This window comes from Stenella coeruleoalba (assembly GCF_951394435.1).
Source record: "Stenella coeruleoalba genome assembly, chromosome: 4".
Taxonomy (NCBI): domain Eukaryota; kingdom Metazoa; phylum Chordata; class Mammalia; order Artiodactyla; family Delphinidae; genus Stenella; species Stenella coeruleoalba.
The window spans coordinates 136,590,949-136,611,109 of record NC_137149.1 but is presented as its reverse complement, the minus strand read 5'-3'; the positions used below and the strand labels follow the sequence as shown (position 1 = coordinate 136,611,109).

Genomic DNA, 20,161 nt, shown 5'->3' with positions numbered 1-20,161 from the left:
GGAGCCTGTGCTCCGCAACAAGAGAGGCCGCGATAGTGCGAGGCCCGTGCACCGCGATGAAGAGTGGCCCCTGCTTGCCACAACTAGAGAAAGCCCTCGCACAGAAACGAAGACCCAACACAGCAAAAATAAATAAATTAATTAATAAAAAAACTTCAGTGAGGTATCACCTCACACCAGTCAGAATGGCCATCATCAAAAAATCTACAAACAATAAATGCTGGAGAGGGTGTGGAGGAAAGGGAACCCCCTACACTGTTGGTGGGAATGTAAATTGGTGCAGCCACTATGGAGAACAGTATGGAGGTTCGTTAAAAAACTAAAAATAGAATTACCATACGACCCAGCAATCCCACTACTGGGCATATACCCTGAGAAAACCATAATTCAAAAAGAGTCTTGTACCACAATGTTCATTGCAGCCCTATTTACAATAGCCAGGACATGGAAGCAACCTAAGTGTCCATCGACAGATGAATGGATAAGGAAGATGTGGCACATATAAACAATGGAATATTACTCAGCGATAAAAAGAAACAAAACTGAGTTATTTGTAGTGGTGTGGATGGACCTAGAGTCTGTCATACAGAGTGAAGTAAGTCAGAAAGAGAAAAACAAATACCATATGCTAACACATATATATGGAATCTACAAAAAAAAAGAAAAAAAAAGGTTCTGAAGAACCTAGGGGCAGGACAGGAATAAAGATGCAGACGTAGAGAATGGACTTGAGGACACGGGGTGGGGGAAGGGTAAGCTGGGACAAAGTGAGAGAGAGGCATGGGCTTATATACACTACCAAATGTAAAATAGGTAGCTAGTGGGAAGCAGCCTCATAGCACAGGGAGATCAGCTCGGTGCTCTGTGACCACCTAGAGGGGTGGGATAGGGAGGGTGGAGGGAGATGCAAGACAGAGGAGATATGGGGATATATGTATATGTATAGCTGATTCACTTTGTTATAAAGCTGAAACTAACACACCACTGTAAAGCAATTATACTCCCATAAAGATGTTAAAAAAAAGGTATGATTTAACTTGCTCTTGGAAATGTATAATATATGACAATATTCAGATCCACCAAAATGCAGATGTAAAAGATTTAAAATACTTTTGTCTCTCTGTATTACTCTTTAGTTAACTTTGACACCAACCACATTTCAAGAAAATTTCAGGCCCTGTCAAGCAGGACAGCCAATAGAAACAACCACATTTTATATGTGAACCAATCAAGAGTGATGGATAGCTCATTCATTTCTTGTTAAAGTTGGTTTGCTTTATTGTTTTCTTCCTATTTCTTCTCCTTTTTTTGAAATATGTTTTGATTAGAAAAATGTGGCATTAAGGTGAATAATGATATTCCTCAGCTTTACAAATTTAATTCTTTCATATGAAAGCAGATTCATCATAGAGCAGTAAAATAAAGCAGTGATGTTTTTATGAATGATCAGATTTAACGTACATTTCTATTTTTACTGCCTGTTAAATTTAATTATTCAGTGAGATTTTTATGAACTACTGTCATATGATTAATGAATAGTAAAAAAAAAAAAAAAGCTTAAATGTGGTAGACACGTATTTCCCTCCCCCATTGAGTTGGTTTTTGCTGAATCCTTCCTGTCTGGGATTTCCCCCTTTCCATCCTAAGGAATGCCTGGCGGTAGCTTGTTTTAGTGAATCCTGCAATCTTTCCTGCTCTCCTTTCAGCTGACGGAGATCCCTCTGGTAGGGGCGATTTCAGGATCACCTTTATGTCCGTCCCGCCTTGGAGAGGACGTTTCGTACTTTTTCAGGATATCATTTCCACTGTTCAACAAAATATAGTGTATTTTTTTCTAGAAATGTTCCATTAAATTAATACCACATTGCTAATTATGGGTATCTGTATAAATAAAAAGATCCTCGAATGAGTTGTTCTTGAAAAAGTAACAAGTATTGAGAGTTCGGCTCAGCTCTGTCTTTTTGGTGAAAGAAAACCTTTATTTCAGATGTAAGATAATCATAGTCATCTGTCATCTGGAATATTAGAACTACTCAGAGATTAATGGGGTAAAAAATTCTCATAAAGATTCTTATTGGCACATAGACAATCTAATTTCCATTTTGAAATGATAGAAAAATTTGAATTAATGATTAATTCCATAAATCTAAGAAACAAATATTAAAGATACATGATGATTTTAAGAACTGTACACTTTTGTAAAAGTAGAAAATGCTTGAAATTATATTGCAAATAAATATTATATTTCAAACACTTTTTGAGATTGTCCCTAGTGTTATATAAATATGTGTGCCTTTAAGAGGAAACCAAATGGAAATGCTTGTTTGTAGCTGGGAACTCAGCTATTTTTATTAAACATGAAGAGACATTAGTATAGTTTTATTATGAGTCAAGTTAGCAACAACTGTAGGAATAACGTGATATTCTTGATGCTTTTCACTATTATTATCTTATTTTGTTAAACATAATTGAGCTTTATTATTGATTGTGGTTGTATGCGTTCCACACACTATGAATTTCAAAACGATTTCTATTTATAAATGATAAAATGTTTAAGTTTAGTTTGGCATTAGTTGGTATGATGTCAAATACAAGTTTAAAAGGACATGCATTCTTTGCTATATCATTTTCTTGTTTAGTATTTTTCTTCTTTTAGTTTACATATTGAATACAACATTGTTTTGGTTGAAAAGAACAAATGACCTATTTATTAACTGTGCAGTCAATACTTCTCAAACTAATAATGGGTAGGTACTTACAATAAACTGGCAGCAGTAAAGGTTAGTAGACTTATGTATGATTTTCCTGTGGGGTCTCGGGAGCCCAAAGTATTTATTACTTGAGAACAAAGAACCTTAGAGTTAAAGGTAAGTGACTCTGTATATGGTATGACTAATAGTAGCCCTATAAAGGAAAAACAAGGAGGAAACCATCCATAGTTTGCTTGTAACTAGGCACACTGTAGAGTCAGTTTTCTTTCTCCTCAGTCATTTACACTGGAAGTCATATATTTCCTCAGGTCTTTTTGAAAAATGATGACAAGCTTGGGTTACTAACATTTTCCTGTTTTACTAATATTTGCCCCCAAGGATTGTCTCATTCTTTATGTTGTTGAATAAATTTGTGGTATTCATATCTCATAAGTTTGTCAACAGTGTATCTTAAGGTCATTCATTTCTTAATCAATTTTTAAAAAGTTTCTTTACCTTACTAAGCATTCTGTCGAAACTGCATGGGAATTCAAATTAAGTTAGTTTAAAAACGGAAACAATATACTAATAAGTCAAGTATTTCTATTCCTTGATCTTCCATTTGTTGATTAGTTCATTCATTTATTCAGCTAACAAGTGAGTGGCTGTGTCTGTGCCGTATATAACTTGAAAATGTACTTTAAGCTTTACTTGGTCCTAGGCTTTTTGAAATTGTAGTTACTGGAAAGAGTAAATGGCCAAACGACCAATAAGCACATTAAAAGATACTCAACATTACAAGTCATTAGGGAAATGGAAATTAGAACCACACTGAGATTCTACTTTATACTTACAAGTACTGCTATAATAAAAAAGACAGATGATTACAGGTGTTGGTAAGGATGTGTAGAAATTGGAACCCTCATACATGGCTGGCGGGAATTTAAATGGTGTAGCCACTTTGGAAAACAGTTTGTTAGTTCTTTATGATGTTAAACATAAAATTGCCATTTTACTTAGCAATTTCACTCCTGCTCTTTACCCACAAGGAATGAAAACGGATGTTCACCCAAAAACTTGTACATGAAAGTTCATAGCAGCTTTATTCGTAATAGCGTAATAGTTCAAAAGTGGGAACAACCCAAATGTCCATCAGCTAGAATGAACGGATAATTAAAAAGCCTATCTTAGACAATGAAATACTATTCCACAGTAAAAAGCGGTACTGATACCCAGTGCAGAGGTACAAATATTAAACTCATTTTATTGTTGAGGAAACTAAGGTTATATAACTTACAAAGTAACTTGAGAAAGATGAAAACTCAAGTCGGTGTGACTTCAGAACACTCAGTCTCTACACAGGGATGAGTTGTTTTAAATCATTTCCCCCATCTGTCAGTCTCTTTTCTTTATGGCCAGACTTTTTTTTTTTTTTTTTGCGGTACACGGGCCTCTCACTGTTGTGGCCTCTCCCGTTGCGGAGCACAGGCTCCAGACGTGCAGGCTCAGCGGCCATGGCTCACGGGCCCAGCCGCTCCGCGGCATGTGGGATCTTCCCGGACTGGGGCACGAACCTGTGTCCCCTGCGTCGGCAGGTGGACTCTCAACCACTGCGCCACCGGGGAAGCCCAGTTCTCTGTATACTTTGGATAACAGTCCTTCATTAGATGTCTTTTGCAAATATTTTCTCCCTGTCTGTGGCTTGTCTTCTCATTCCCTTGATATTGTCCTTCTCAGAGCAAAAGTTATTAATTTTAATGCAGTTCAACTTACAAATTATTTCTTTCATGGGTCATGCCTTTGGTGTTTTATCTAAAAAGTCATCATATCCAAGGTCATAAGGTTTTCTCCTATGTTATCTTCTAGGAGTTTTACAGTTTTACATTTTACATGTATATCTGTGATCTATTTTGAGTTAATTTTTGTGGAGGATGTAAGATATGTCCACATTCATTTTTTTTGCTTATGGATGTCCAGTTGTTCCAGCACCATTTATTGAAAAGACTGTCTTTGCCTCATTGTTTTGCCTTTGCTCCTTTGTCAAAGATCAGTTGACTCTACTTAAGTGAGTCTATTTCTGTGCTCTCTTTTCTGTTCCATTGATTTGTCTGTTCTTTCTCCACACTGTCTTGATTGCTATAGCTTTATAGTAAGTCTTGATGTTAGGTAGTGTCAGTCTTCCAACTTAGTTCTTCTTCAGTGTTGTGTTAGCTGTTCTAGGTCTTTTGCCTGTCCATATGAACTTTAGTATGTGTTTGTTAATATCCCAAAATATAACTTGCTGGGATTTTGGTTGAGATTGCATTGAATCTATAGGTAAAGTTGGGAAGAACTGACATTTTGGCAGTATTGAGTCTTCACACCTTTGACTCTCTATGCATTCCTTACCCTATAGTCAAATCAAAGACAAAACCCTTTATTTTTTTTATAGGACATATCAGTCCTTTTAATTTTGGCCACTGATTTCCGCTGATTAATTTCTTCATCTCATCTTCTTGCTACCCCTTAGAACTCAATATTAAAATTCTGGGGCTTCCCTTGTGGCGCAGTGGTTGAGAGTCCGCCTGCCGATTCAGGGGACACGGGTTCGTGCCCCGGTCCGGGAGGATCCCACGTGCCGCGGAGCAGCTGGGCCCATGAGCCATGGCCACTGAGCCTGCGCTTTTGGAGCCTGTGCTCCGCAACGGGAGAGGCCACAGCAGTGAGAGGCCCGCATACCGCAAAAAAAAAAAAAAAAAAAAAAATTCTAGCAGTTCCTTGAGAGAAATGTAGGCTAAGAGATTCCTTTCTGACTTTGTGAGGGCACTGCTTAGTTCATTTCCTGACCTAGCCTGGACTGCCTCTGCCGTTTATTTAAGTAACTGATATAAAAGTAGTATGTGGTACTGTAGTCCAGTCAGATAGTTTTAATGGAATCAGTGTCCAGATTCTCAACTTCTGCATGAATTTCTCTTTATGAATATTGATCTGCCTAAGAGAAATGCTTTATTCACAACATTCTTTCTCTTACTTTACGAAAGAAGACACACCCTTATCCATCTGAAATCATACTATAGTACCTTGTCCTGGGATCGTAGAAAAATTAGCAATTAAACAATTTTAATTAATGTCTTATATTTTTGTTGTGGAGAAGTATGATAGAGTGAAAAATGAAAGGCTTTTAATTACAAAATACATTACATAAGAATTCTCTGAGGAAATAAAATGGAAATAAAGGTCGAGAAAATAAAATAGTAATGTAAAATTTTCAGCTGTTGAAAGAAGAGTCTATTTATGTATTTTTTAAATGGATAATCGTTTTATTACTGTGGATTTAGATTCTATTGAGTATTCTTAAGATAGTTGATATAAATTTTATTTTAAAATGTCAATATTTCTAATTGGGTGGAAATTAAATTATTTTCAAGTACATATTTTACCACAGGTGAAAAATTATAGATGTTAACTTGGTAATGTGTGAATGGTTATGTATTTTTTCAAAATTCTTTTAAGGGTCTGTGAATAAAACTAGTTGAAGACTACTAGCCTACTGTATAAAACCCAAGTTTTTATTTATTTTTAGTTATTTTTTTTTAAGATTTATTTATTACTTATTATTTTATTTTTGGCTGCCTTGGGTCTTAGTTGCGGCACATGGAATCTTCGTTGGGGCATGCGGGATCTTTCATTGTGGCGTGCAGACTCTTTGTGGTGAGCCAGCTTCTCTCTAGTTGTGGTGCGCAGACTCCAGGGTGCGTGGGCTCTTTAGTTTGTGGCACACGGGCTTAGCTGCCCTGTGGCATGTGGGACCTTAGTTCCCTGAACCAGGGACTGAACCTGTGTCCCCTGCATTGTAAGGCAGATTCTTTACCGCTGGACCACCAGGGAAGTCCCTAAAACCCAAGTTTTTAAACCTGGTATATAAAACCCTTCATCACCTTTCTCCTTCTAGACCTTTTCCTTTTTTTTTTTTTTTTTTAGTTTAAACATTTCCTGCTTCAAGTTATGTGCTCCAGCAAGAAAGAACTTGGAAGTTCCATAGCATCGCTTTTCTTGCCTGTTTGTCTTTATCGTGTTATTCTGTCTCATCTTTGCCTCACTTCTGCCTAATCATTTAAAAAAAGATTTTTATTAGAGTATAGTTGATTTACAGTGTTGTGTTAGTTTCAGGTGTACAGCAAAGTGAATTTGTTATACATATACCCACTGTTCTTCAGATTCTTTTCCCATATAGGTCATTACAGAGTATTGAGTAGAGCTCCCTGTGCTCTATAGTATGTCCTTATTAGTTATCTATTTTATATATAGTAGTGTGTCCCAATCTCCCAATTTATCCCTCCCCCTCTTTCCTCCCTGGTAACCATAAGTTTGTTTTCTACATCTGTGACTCCATTTCTGTTTTGTAAATAAGTTCATTTTTACCCCTTTTTTAGATTCCACATATAAGCAATATCATATGATTTTTGTCTTTCTTTGTCTGACTTACTTCACTCAGTATGACAATCTCTAGGTCCATCCATGTTGCTGCAAATGACATTATTTTGTTTTTTTTATGGCTGAGTAATATTCCATTGTATATATGTACCACATCTTCTTTATCCACTCATCTGTCAATGGACACGTAGGTTGCTTCAATGTCTTGGCTATTGTAAAAAGTGCTGCAGTGACCATTGGGGAGCGTGTATCTTTTAGAATTATGGTTCTCTCGAGTGTATGCCCAGGAGTAGGATTGCTGGATCATATGGTAGCTCTATTTTTAGTTTTTTAAGGACCCTCCTTACTGTTCTCCATAGTGGCTGTACAAATTTACATTCCCACCAGATGTGTAGGAAGGTTTCCTTTTCTCCACACCCTCTGTAGCATCTGTTTGTAGATTTTTTGATGATGGCCATTCTGACCGGTGTGAGGTGATACCTCATTGTAGTTTTAATTTGCATTTCTCTAATAATTAGTGATGTTGAGCATCTTTTCATGTGGTTTTTGGCCATCGGTATGTCTTTGGGGATATGTCTATTTAGATCATCTGCCCATTTTTTGATTGGGTTGTTTGTTTTTTTGATATTGAGTTGCATGAGCTGCTCGTACATTTTGGAGATTAATCCCCTGTTGGTCGCTTCATTTGCAAATATTTTCTCCCATTCTGAGGGTTGTCTTTTCGTTTTGTTTATGGTTTCCTTTGCTGTGCAAAAGCTTTTAGTTTCATCAGGTCCCATTTGTTTATTTTTGTTTTTATTTCCATTACTCTAGGAGGTGGATCCAAAAAGATCTTGCTGTGGTTTATGTCAAAGAGTGTTCTGCCTATGTTTTCCTCTAAGAGTTTTATAGTATACAGCCTTACATTTAGGTCTTTAATCCATTTTGAGTTTATTTTTGTGTATGGTGTTAGGGAATGTTCTAATTTCATTCTTTTACATGTAGCTGTCCAGTTTACCCATCACCACTTATTGAAGAGGCTGTCTTTTCTCCATTGTATATTCTTGCCCCCTTTGTCATAGACTAGGTGACCATAGGTGCACAGGTTTATCTCTAGACTTTCTACCTGTTCCATTGAGCTATATTTCTCTTTTTTGTGCCAGTACCATAGTGTTTTGATGACTGTAGCTTTGTAGTATAGTCTGAAGTCAGGGAACCTGATTCCTTCAGCTCTGTTTTTCTTTCTCAATATTGCTTTGGCTACTCGGGGTCTTTTGTGTTTCCATGCAAATTGTAAAATTTTTTGCTCTAATTCTGTGAAAAATGCCATTGGTAATTTGGTAGGGATTGTATTGAATCTGTAGATTGCTTTGGGTAGTATGGTCATTTTCACAATATTGATTCTTCCGATCCAAGAACATCATGTATCTTTCCATCTGTTTGTGTCATCTTTGATTTCTTTAAGATGCAGAAGTCTTAATTGAGGAATCAAGACTTCCCCCACTTCAGACTGGCTCAGGAGCTAGTGTTCCAAGCACCCTTGCTGCCATCCTAGTCTGCATCACTGTACTAACACGTTGTTTTGTCATTAGGCTTTTTTTTTTTTCCTTTCTTGAGCGTGAGAACTGTGTTTCCTCTTGGGCTCCTCAGCACCTCACTATATACCTCTCCTGGTATTAAGTTAATTTATTGGGAAAATGTTGATAATTGAACCAAACAAGGAAAAGTCGATTTCAACTGTTAGAAAGTTAATTCTTATGCATAACTTTTTTGGGGAGTCAATTAAGCTGTTAAAGGCTATTTTTATTTTATGCTGTTTATTTCTCTAGGTGTAATATTTGCCCTTACTGATAAGGTTTTTGGTAAGATTTCATCTGAAAATCAGAGTTTGAACCTAAAAATGAATTTAGGAACCATTATTGTAGTAGAAGGGGAACAGAATTGTGAGCAATAAGGCAAGAACGTCTAGTTTTGGCCCTGCCACAAACTTGCCATGCGATTGTGGGTAAATTAACTGTCCTGGAGGTCAGTTTTATCAGCTATTAAATGAGTAAGTGACCAGATTATTTCTTAAGTTTCCTATACTCTTGGTTTAACAAAGAGAGGAAATTTCAATTAAGCAAACATATGATTTTTCTTGCCAAGAAGAATAAAAAATATGGGCTTCATTTATTTTTTAATCATTCATACCGTGGACATTATATGTACTATATGTAGATAATGCTGACCTTGTTTATATCACCTACAAATTATATAGTCATGGCTTAGATTTTATCCTTAATTTTTTTTTTAAATAATATCTTTTTAAAAATTTTATTTTATTTTTGGCTGTGTTGGGTCTTTGTTGCTGGGCACGGGCTTTCTCTAGTTGCAGTGAGCGGGGGCTACTATTCGTTGTGGTGCACGGGCTTCTCATTGCGGTGGCTTCTCTTGTTGTGGAGCACAGGTTCTAGGCACACAGGCTTCAGTAGTTGTGGCACATGGGCTCAGTAGTTATGGCTCGTGGGCTCTAGAGCACAGGCTCAGTAGTTGTGGTGCACAGGCTTAGTTGCTCTGCGGCATGTGGGATCTTCCCAGACCAGGGATCGAACCCATGTCCCCTGAATTGGCAGCTGGATTCTCAACCACTGCACCACCAGGGAAGTCCCCTTAATTTTTTTTTTTTGCGGTACGCGGGCCTCTCACTATTGTGGCCTCTCCTGTTGCAGAGCACAGGCTCCGGACGCGCAGGCTCAGCAGCCATGGCTCACGGGCCTAGCCGCTCCGCGGCACAAACCCACATCCCCTGCATCGGCAGGTGGACTCTCAACCACTGCACCACCAGGGAAGCCCGTCCCCTTAATTTTTTAAAAAATAAAGTAATTCAATTGTGATGATTGAAAATCTAGAAGTATTTCATATGACATGTTGATTCATATAATTTCCAGATTATACTTTAGCTTCTTTCACCAGATATTTAATTGGATCAGATTAATATTATACTTTCCTGGGCACTTCTATCATTCTGGAAATGAATTTATTTATGTTGACGCATTTCTTTGTGGCCGCTTACTCAGTCACTGCAGCCTTATTCAATGAGAAGCAATATTAAAAACAATTGCAAAAATGCTTTCCTACGTCTTTTGGTTATTCATAGTAAGTAGTAGTTCAGTTTCATAAAACTTGATTGAATGGCATTTAGGTATGACTTTTATAAAGAATTTGAAATTATGTTGTTTGGCCAAAACAAAGGCAGTATTTCCTTTCTTGTCTTTCACTCCACCCAGCCCCCCTTTTCTCCACCTGCTCGAGGAAAACTATTTCTTCAGACAAACCTCATAATTGCCCTTCTGTGCCTGATTTGGGCCTCAGGAAAGGCCCATAGCATCTGTAAAACTGGAAGCAAAATGGTATTTCCAGGCAGGCACAGGGTTGCTGGGTAGTGAGCCAATCCACAGCTTTGTCTGAGCAGCTGAGAACTTTGCTGGAGTATTACCACGGTGTTCAGTAACACAGACCTGTGCCATGAGCAAGTGAAGCACTGAGCACGTGTCAGGGTCAATATTTATAGACCACTACGTAGCTGCCTTGCAGGGAGAGAAAACGAGAGCGAGAAACGTACAGCCAGAGGGCAAGGAAAGAAAGACTTCAGTGGAGGGAACTTTAATTTCCAATTTTTTTCTTAAAAAATTCTTTTAATTATCAGGTTCGAACTTCTGCTGAATCACAACCATTTGCCGCTGAGCTATGACAAGAGTGGAAACAAAAAGTTAAACGAGCAAGCCTGCTATACGTAAGAAGGTAAGTAATTAGCCAGTTCAGTCTCGCTTTTACTGGTAAACTCCATCTCCCTGTTGGCTGCTCTACATCAGTAAGCAAAGGGCTGTGTGGCACATTAAAGCTAATGTGGAGGGGCTGCCTGCTGGTTAAGTGTTCTTGGTGGCAGTGTAGTTTCATATTCTGCTCTTAAGAATGCTGTGCACGGTCATAATACACTTAAATGGTGTGGGTGGTGGGAATGGCTCTTGAACACTGATTTCATGTTATGTCCTGTCAGTAAATTTCTCTTTCTTCATTCTGTCAGACTTGACATCTTCTGATTGGTAAATTCATGTTTACTTTTTATATTGCTATTAAAACATGAATATTAGTGAGTTTATAGTGGAGGGTGTTCTAGAAGTGGAATAGGGGAAGAATTCAGATGAATGTGTGAAGATGTTGTAGACACTGTCAAAATGTGCAGGCTGTGAATGTGAGTAACATGGGGTCTTTTGAAAAGAAAGCCACTGTCCATTTGACAGCGCATTAAAGTGAAATAATGACTCCTTCTGGGAATGGAGAGAAGCAGGAGTGATGAAAAGTAAGAACAGACTTCTTCATCCAAGGTGCAAAGGACTCAGCATTTAGAATTTCTCTGCTTGTCCAAGTGACTTGCTAGGTTGGTTCCTTGCAAAAGTGGTTCTCTAGTAAAGATATTAAATTAACATCTCTTGCCCCACATCAGTAGTTTTTTTCCTGTCATCACAGGTAGAACTTTGACACATGCTTCTCTGTGTGACCGTAGTGCGATTGCATATTCATTTATCATCATTGTTTTGCATATCCCAGATTGATGTTAAAAGCAGTGGTGCTGAAGGGGACAGAAAGGAATTGTTTTCTATGTGTTTTCTGATTTAGAACACCCATGAAATTTATATACTTATGTGTTTCATGTCTACTGCACATAACTTGGAAAGTAATATGTTGCTTTACTATAGGTGTAACTAGATAAAACTTATGTACTGACAGAGTGAAAGTTTCCCTGTTGTTGGTTTTTTAATTGTGGAAGAGAAGCATTAGCATGGTATTGAAAATGTTTAGCTTAGGTTATAGATGGCAATTATAGTTCCAAAGGGTTTTTTGTATTACATATTTAAGTTAAAAACAAATATAACATGAAAGCTGTTGTAGAGCTTAAACTGTAGAACAATAGAGATATAAGGGAAAGATAATACTCTGGCATAGGTTTTGTATTAGGGTTAATATTCAGGAACCAGCTTATTCTAAAATGGGATAAACCATGTCCAAAACAGCAGGTGGAATAGGTCTAAATGTAAAGTAGATATCTTAAAATGAGGCCCATAGTTGTAGAGTATCCTTGTTGTTGAATCACATAAAATTTTAAAAATAATCCAGAATGCTTCAAAATCAGTTTTATTAATTCAGGTGTGCTTTAAAGCTAATCTGATCTCTAAATTTAAACTGTATTTTAACATTCATTTAATGCTTGTTTTAGCCTCTGCATCAAGCATTTTCTTTTTACTTTTTCGGGTATTGCCTACCCTTTTATTAATGGGTTTGATTTAGATTTTTGTCAATAATATGTTTATTTTGAAAATGCAACCATGGTTGATCTAGAATGGGCATTACTCAAATTTTTCTTTGCTACTGCCTTTGGTTAATATATCATGATCAATATTGTAATTTCAGTTCTTTATTTAATACCTTTTACTCATTCACTTTATATGTTGCATACATAACATGATATTCAATCAATGATAATTGATTTCTTATGCCTTTTAAAATTTGTTTTATTTTTATTTATTCTGGTGTTTTGTTTCTGAAGTACCCTGTGGAAACTTTTGTCAGAGAACAATCTAATAAAATTACTACAATAAAAATAAACTAAAGAAAGTCTTCCCTTTAATCAAGAGAGGAAACAGAGAATTGTGGTATTGGTTGACAGTGTCTAAAATGGGATGTAGTTTGGTTGAAGGCTGGTTGAGCATTTTAAAACTTGAAACACCATCTCAATATTATTTTTGAATTTAATGTCAATCCTGATATTGGTTATTTATCACATTTGTAAATAACATTTCATATGTAGACATATAAAAATGGTTAGGGGATCTTTTGTATCATGTTTTAACTATCTGTTGAAGTAAGATTAGTGAATTTAGCTCGAAATGTTAATATTAACCTCCTAATGGATCTCACTGCCCCGGTCTCATTCGCTGTACGCCCAGTCCATATGCTGTACTACCCTTAGAGGGATCAGTTTCCCACCCTGATGAACTCTTCACTTCCTGCTAAAGCCCTCCCGTCCCTGGCTCTCTATTGCTTGTAGATAAAGGTCAGCTTTCTTGGCATGGCGAGTCTGATGAGCTGCTTCTTCATCTAGCTGCTACTTTTGCTCTATATTCATCTTCTGCTGTTCCTTCTGGGCTGTTTTTCACATCTCGCTTTTCTCCACCCATGAGAGTATTCCCCTCCCCTCTGTTTTATGCTCCAACATTATTGAATATCTTGTATTTCTCAGAACAATCCATACTGTTTTACTCCTTTCTGGAATTGTTTATGTTGCTTCCTCTATCTTGAAACACCCTCTTCCTGGCCTTTGGCTTTCAGCCTCAATGAAGGTATCCCTTCCCAGATGCCCTGCCTGTCCACTGTCAGCCTCTGTGGTTTGGTCTCCTGTACAGACCATTGTCACAGCACTTCTGCAAAGTCGATGTTTTTTGTTTTCCCTTATGAGTTTGTGAGTTAATTGTAGCCATGTTTTAAAATTAATTCTTTTATGTTCCTCCAAGACCTAGCCTAAAGCAGACATTCAAGAACTTTAAAGAAAAAACTTATCATATTTATTTTAAACCTACTTTTCTTTATAGACTTTTTATTTTAATATAATTTAAAACTGATTAATTGGATTGAAGAAGTCCCTTAAGTAGTTGGTAAAGTCTTTTGAAACAATAACAACACTTAAAAAATTCATTTCTCTTTCTATCAACAATTATAGTTTTGTGTGTTCATCCATGCAAGTAGATATTTATTGAACTCATAAACCATTTGAATGGCAAGTTCAAAATTATATTGGTTAGCACATACAAATTCGGGATAGATAGCCTGCAGATGTTGTTTAGTTAATTTCATGAAATCTGTCAGCAAAATCACCTAGTCGCTGCACCCACATGGACTGCTGTGATAAATTAAATGATGGTCTAGCAAATTGAAGACAGTGTTACATCTTCCAAAAGGCCCAGAGTGAATTTCGGGAGAGAATAGGTCCATCCTCATGTATCCTAAAGATACAGAGTGGAATGACTCTCAACGTTATGAATAAAGTTACACCTCCTAATTTTATTTCCTATTGTAGAGAAAGTTAGGCATTTAAGGAAGTAATAGAAAATCATGGCTTAAAAAATTCTCAGACCTGAAAGGTGATACTTCAGTTCAGTCAGAAGAAGAATTTTCTCCTCAAAATAGAAATATTGAAAGAAAAGAATGTCAGTGTTTTAAAAAGTACTTGAGAAATAGCAGTTGCTTCTTTTAGTTCTGATACTCAATAAAATTTTATTTTGTCTTTAATGGTGTTTTATTTCCCCACCATACATAAAAATACAAATTATTTCATATACAAAGTAAGTATACAAGAATCAAAGGTAAAGCTTTATGCACGATTTAGAGTAATTCACAACTTTTCTTATTTTGATTATTTTTACTTCTCAGTGTGCTCTGCCAGTGGTTTCCACTGCTGTTGAAGCCTTATAAACCTCTCCCAGCTATTGAATATGACTCTTCTGTTTGTTTAACCTTGAATTGTATCTGTCTTAGGAATGAAAACAAGATTGGTATTTTCATAGGGAAATTTTGTAGCTTTTTAATTTGCTTGGAATGGACCATAATTCAATCTGTAATTTTTCTTCAGATTTATTTTGCCCACATAAGTATTTCTAGTTAAATAGGTATGGATAAGGTGCCTTACCAAAGAGTTATAGGTATAAATTTTATGTATCTTGCTGGCTTATCAAGTAATATAAGCGTTATAAAACTGGAAGGGCAGGGGTTTCTATGGTCATGGACTTAGAAATGTACCTTGTTCCCAAAAGCCGGTGATGAGAGAAACCTGAGTTTGCCTCAATATTAAAAGAAACAAACTTATGATTACCAGGGGGTAAGGGGGAGGAATAAATTGGGAGTTTGGGATTGACATATACAGACTACTATATATAAAATAGGTAACTAATAAGGACTTACTGTATAGCACAGGGAACTCTACTCAATACTCTGTAATGGCCTATATGGGAAAAGAATCTAAAAGAGAGTGGATATATGTATAACTGATTCACTTTGCTGTACACCTGAAACTAACACAACATTGTAAATCAATTATACTCTAATAAAATTTTTAAAAAAAGATTATAGCAAAACCAAACAAAGGCGAAAAATAGCACCACTACCACCACCAACCAGAAGAGGTTAGAGAACTTTGGTTGGAGTGAGGCATAAATAATTTTGCCAGAACAATCACGTATTTTATTATTCGCCACTTAGCTGGCCAATCAGTGTTTTTCTGTAGCTATGGATGGCATAGAATTCATAGAACATGAAAGGAGAAGAATGAATTAATCATGGAAGTGGAACCTTCAGACTCTTCTACTTCACCTGTTTTATTTTATAGATATGGGCAAATGTAGTACAAAGTGTTAACGTAACTTGCCAAACATCAGCTTTTAAAGTAGCTACTTAGGATTTTGATTAAAAAAAATACATATTTGTAAGGCCAGCATTTTATCATTGTGGCTTTTCCCGTCTGTTTGTAATTGCTCTTTTTATTCTGTGTATTGCATGTAAAGCTTAATTGTTGTATCTCTGTGTTTTGTATCGTATTAGACTCCTTTGTATTGTTTCATAACCCCTGAATAATTACTGAATAATAACAATAATAATAATTACTACAGCCAGTAATTATTGCTTCCAACTGAGATGGAGGGCTTTTCTACTCATAATCATAGTTAAAAATATATATATATTTTTAATTACAGATACCCTTTCTGGCTTTCCTGATTTCTCCCACTCTCTTTGGTAGTACAGTTAAATTTATGCTCTCATAAACATTCTCCTTTTCAATAGAACATGGCAGATAGTCCTAAAGCAAAAGACAGAAACAAATTTAATACTTTGATTCTGAGAGCTTCTCATAGGGAACATATGGTTATATATCGTTCTACAGCTTTGTTTTAAGATGTCTGTGGTTTCCGCAGCTGGAAAATTTTTGATTACAACGAAACTCAGAGAACCAACTGTGCTTTTCTAGATTATTTTTCCTTTCATCTAAGAGTCTTTTAAAATGTCAATAATTAAAGGGGCAGAGAGGAGCAAAACAAACTTGTTTTGTACATGTCATCTTCTTGTAAGACTTTGCTTCTCTAAGTGCTGTCCCCACCACTCCCAAAGAAACTGGAGCTCTTTGGTTCCTTCCATTCTCATTAATATTAAGGTCCCTGGAAATAATTGCTTGTATATTTAAAGATGAAAGAGTTTTTGAGCAGATAGCTGAAATCTTTGTTCTCAGCCTCCGCCTACGATTTCTATACCTTCTTCTCTCCTCCTCGCCTCACTCAAAACAAAACCAAAGTGATTGCCTCTACCCACCTCTCCAGTCAATGAAACATGTCTGAATGTTCCTTAGTAAATGTTTTCCATTGGATTGATACTTTTCATTTCAGATATGTATTATCTGTCTTCTCAAACTCTTGCCTGCTAAGAGATTTATAATTGTAAAATCTTTGCTAACATGATAGTGGAAAGTGATATTTTATTTATGTTCGTAATTACTAGTTAACATGAATCTGAGGAGATTATTGGTTATTATTTTAATTTTTATGATTTATCTGTTTATACACTTATTCTTTTTTCAGAGGCTCTATGTCTCATTGGTTTAAAGAGTATTTTTTTTAATCAAAGAATCTTGATTCTTTAAAGTCCTGTTAGTTGTAACTGTTTTCATAAGCTTTTGATTACTTTAAAATTTTGTTTTATGTGGTTTGAAATACAAGTGTGTTTGAAATATCTTAGTAAAGCTAAACAATATTTTCTTCATCTCCTTCGAAACTTAGAATGCTCTTTACAATTCAGAAATATGAAAAAGATTTTCTACATTTTTATGGTTTATTTAACTGTTAATTCTATGATTCACAAGGAATTGATTAACTAATTACTTCAGTACTTTTGTTGAATCATTAGTCCCCTTTTTTCTGAAGTCAACTTGCACTTGTACTTCAGTGGTACAAATTTAAATCTTTGTGTTACCTCTCAATTTGTATTCCATTTAAACTTTATCTCTAAGGAATAAAAGTTCATGTTTCTTATTAAATAAGATTTAAGCCCTGGAACGTGTTAGGGTGTTGTGGGACTTGTCATGTTCCTTGAAATTACTGTAGACAAGAGGCTGCATTTATTACTTACGTTAAAGCAGACATAATAAGAATATGAATCTGTGTGAGTGAGAATTTAGGCATTAATAATTGTCACCATTTATCAAGTGTTTCTTGAGAATATATCTGGCCTTCTACCATGGACTGTAACTATATGATTTCATTAAATCCTTGTAACAGACCGTTGAGTGACCTATTCTGATTTCTTTTTCAGGATAAACTGAGACCCCAAGATGTAAAGTAGTTTGATCAGCCTCACATAGCTAATAAATGATAGGGTCATGATTTAAACTCAGATCTGACCAAAGTCCATCTTTTAAGGAATGATTGCCAAATAGAGAATTTATGCTTTTGCCATGACTGTTAAGAGATGCAGGTCCCTAGGGGTCAGATGGCAGGAACCTTCCCAACTTGGGTCCATCTGTGAAGAAATCAACTCAGGAACAATGGCTTTCAAACTATAGAGGCAAGTCAGTGAAATCAGTGATGTGAGGAACCTTCTATTTTTTTGGATTAGTGCTGAAGATAAAAGAATCTCCAGATGGACAGAAATAACCCTATACTTTAAATCAGTTTAAAATCTGCTAATTTTTTTTTAACTTCTTCAGATTTTCATACCTCTATTGATTTTATAATTGTCCTTCACTCCAAGCCAACTTATTCAGTTCTCCCTCATAGGCTTAACACACAGCACCATTCCCTCCCTCACATACCTGCTTATGGCCTTAGCAAGGAAACTGGCACAGAGCTGCCAGGCCAGCAGGCAGTGACTGTTCCATCTGGGTCTCTCTTTTTGTAACTACAGGTTTCATTCGGGGAAGACATGAGTCTCCCTAACTGGCAGCCTTTGCTGTCATCTCTGTTTTAAGCTGCTCAGTTAAGGGACTCACGGTTGTTGTGGTATTTACAGCAGGAAAGGAAATTCTAGATGTTTTAGTATCATTAGAACTCAGTACTTATGCACTAATTGGTTACCTGGAATGGTGCAAAAGGATAGCTTTATCTGCTGTGAATGGACTTAACTCATAAATATAGTTTGCGTTTGTTTATGTCAGAGGCGGGAATTCCTATATAAAAGTTTATACAGAGACCTTTTCCATCTTAGTTGTTTGTTATACATTAAGCCATCGTGAAGGAATTTGTTTTCCTCTTTAACTCAAGGCAAACAATTTTGCTTAAAGATAATGTAGTTCTCCTTGGGTCACTCTGCCCTTTGTTGATACATTGGTGTATCTGTGCCAAGATTTACAGTACCGTTTATTGGAGTTTTGTTTATAGCCCTGCCTTGAACACTTGAAAATAAATTATACCTTTTAGTTAATAAGCAGGTTATTCTTATATTATTACTTGGAAAAGTATGCATTAGTCAATATCTGTAATAATTAACAGTCTTAAAAATTCTAAGTAGTTATTCATATTATTCCTCCTTTTTTCATTCATCTTTTTTATTTTTTTAAATATTTACTTATTTGGTTGCGCTGGGTCTTAGTTGCAGCAGGCAGGCTCCTTAGTTGTGGTACGTGGGCTCCTTAGTTGTGGCAGGTGGCTCCTTAATTGCAGCACGTGGGCTCCTTTGTTGCGGCAGGCAGGTTCCTTAGTTGTGGCTTGTGGGCTCCTTAGTTGTGACATGCGGCATGCATGTGGGATCTAGTTCCCTGATTAGGGATCGAACCCCGGCCCCCAGCATTGGGAGCGTGGAGTCTTAACCACTGCGCCACCAGGGAAGTCCCTCACTCATCTTTTTTAGTCTCCTGTTTTACTTAAAGATGATAAGAACTGCACAGTGTATAGTCAGAACATAATTCCATAAATGCTTTCACACATTAATTCTGCACTTAAATATTGGCTTTTTCTGTATGTAAAATTCACTTGATTGAGAGTCTCTCTCTTTTTCATTTCTCTCTATACCACTTTTAACTTCAGCAGCAGATTAATATATCATTATTCACAGTAGTAGCTTAGCTTATAACCTTGAAATTTATTTCTGTGTTTGTTATCAGAGGCTTGTTGGCAAATCAGACTTGACAATAATACAGAAGGAAAGCATGGTGACCTAGGACACACTGTTCTACTGAAGTAATTCACGCTTCTTTGTGTAAAGATTTTTGTTTATTTGTCTTAAATTAGCCAGCATACAATGTGTATAGTCTTTTGAGTTACTCATTAATACTCCATATGTAATGTTTTAAAATTATTATTGGTAGAAATAGATGATTATTTAGAATGATTTTTTTTTCTTGTACTGTTGCAGTCTAAAGCAGATTGGTACAGCTCTCAAAGCACAAGTGTGAGCTTAAAATATGACTGTGAAGCCATGTGTTCTTAACTAGGGGAGCCGGCTTTTTTGGTCAATTTGAAGCTGTTTGTTTTTAATTGAAGTATAGTGAATTTACAATGTTGTATTAGTTTCTGGTGTACAGCAAAGTGATTCAGTAATATATATCTCTATATTTTTTCAGATTCTTTTCCATTATAGTTTGTTACAAGATATTGAATATAGTTCCCTGTGCTCTACAGTAAGCCCTTGTTGTTTACCTATTTTATATATAGTAGTTTCTATCTGTTCATCCCAAACTCCTCATTTATCTCCCCATGCGTCCCCGCAAACTTTCCCCTTTGGTAACCATAGTTTGTTTTCCGTATCTGTAAGTCTGTTTTGTATACAAGTTCATTTGTATCTTTTTTTTTTTAAGATTCCACATATAATTAGTATCATGATATTTATCTTTCTCTGTCTGCCTTACTTCACTTAGTATGATGATTTCTAGGTCCATCCATGTTGCTGCAAATGGCATTATTTCATTCTTTTTTATGGCTGAGTAATATTCCATTGTATGTATCTACCACATCTTCTTTATCCATTCATCTGTTGATGGACATTTTGGTTGCTTCCATGTCTTGGCTCTT

The 20,161-nt window shown here is 36.2% G+C and overlaps 1 protein-coding gene across 10 annotated transcripts in view; it reads left to right on the top strand.

The window, feature by feature from the left end:
* BMPR1B (bone morphogenetic protein receptor type 1B) overlaps window positions 1-20,161 on the top strand; it is a gene marked incomplete at its 5' end in the record, with an annotated part of 419,903 nt that overhangs the window by 243,191 nt on the left and 156,551 nt on the right. For all 10 annotated transcript variants that reach the window (XR_013828280.1, XM_079921151.1, XM_079921146.1 and 7 more), the window contains one exon: window positions 10,768-10,862. The remainder of the gene's footprint in view (window positions 1-10,767; window positions 10,863-20,161) is intronic.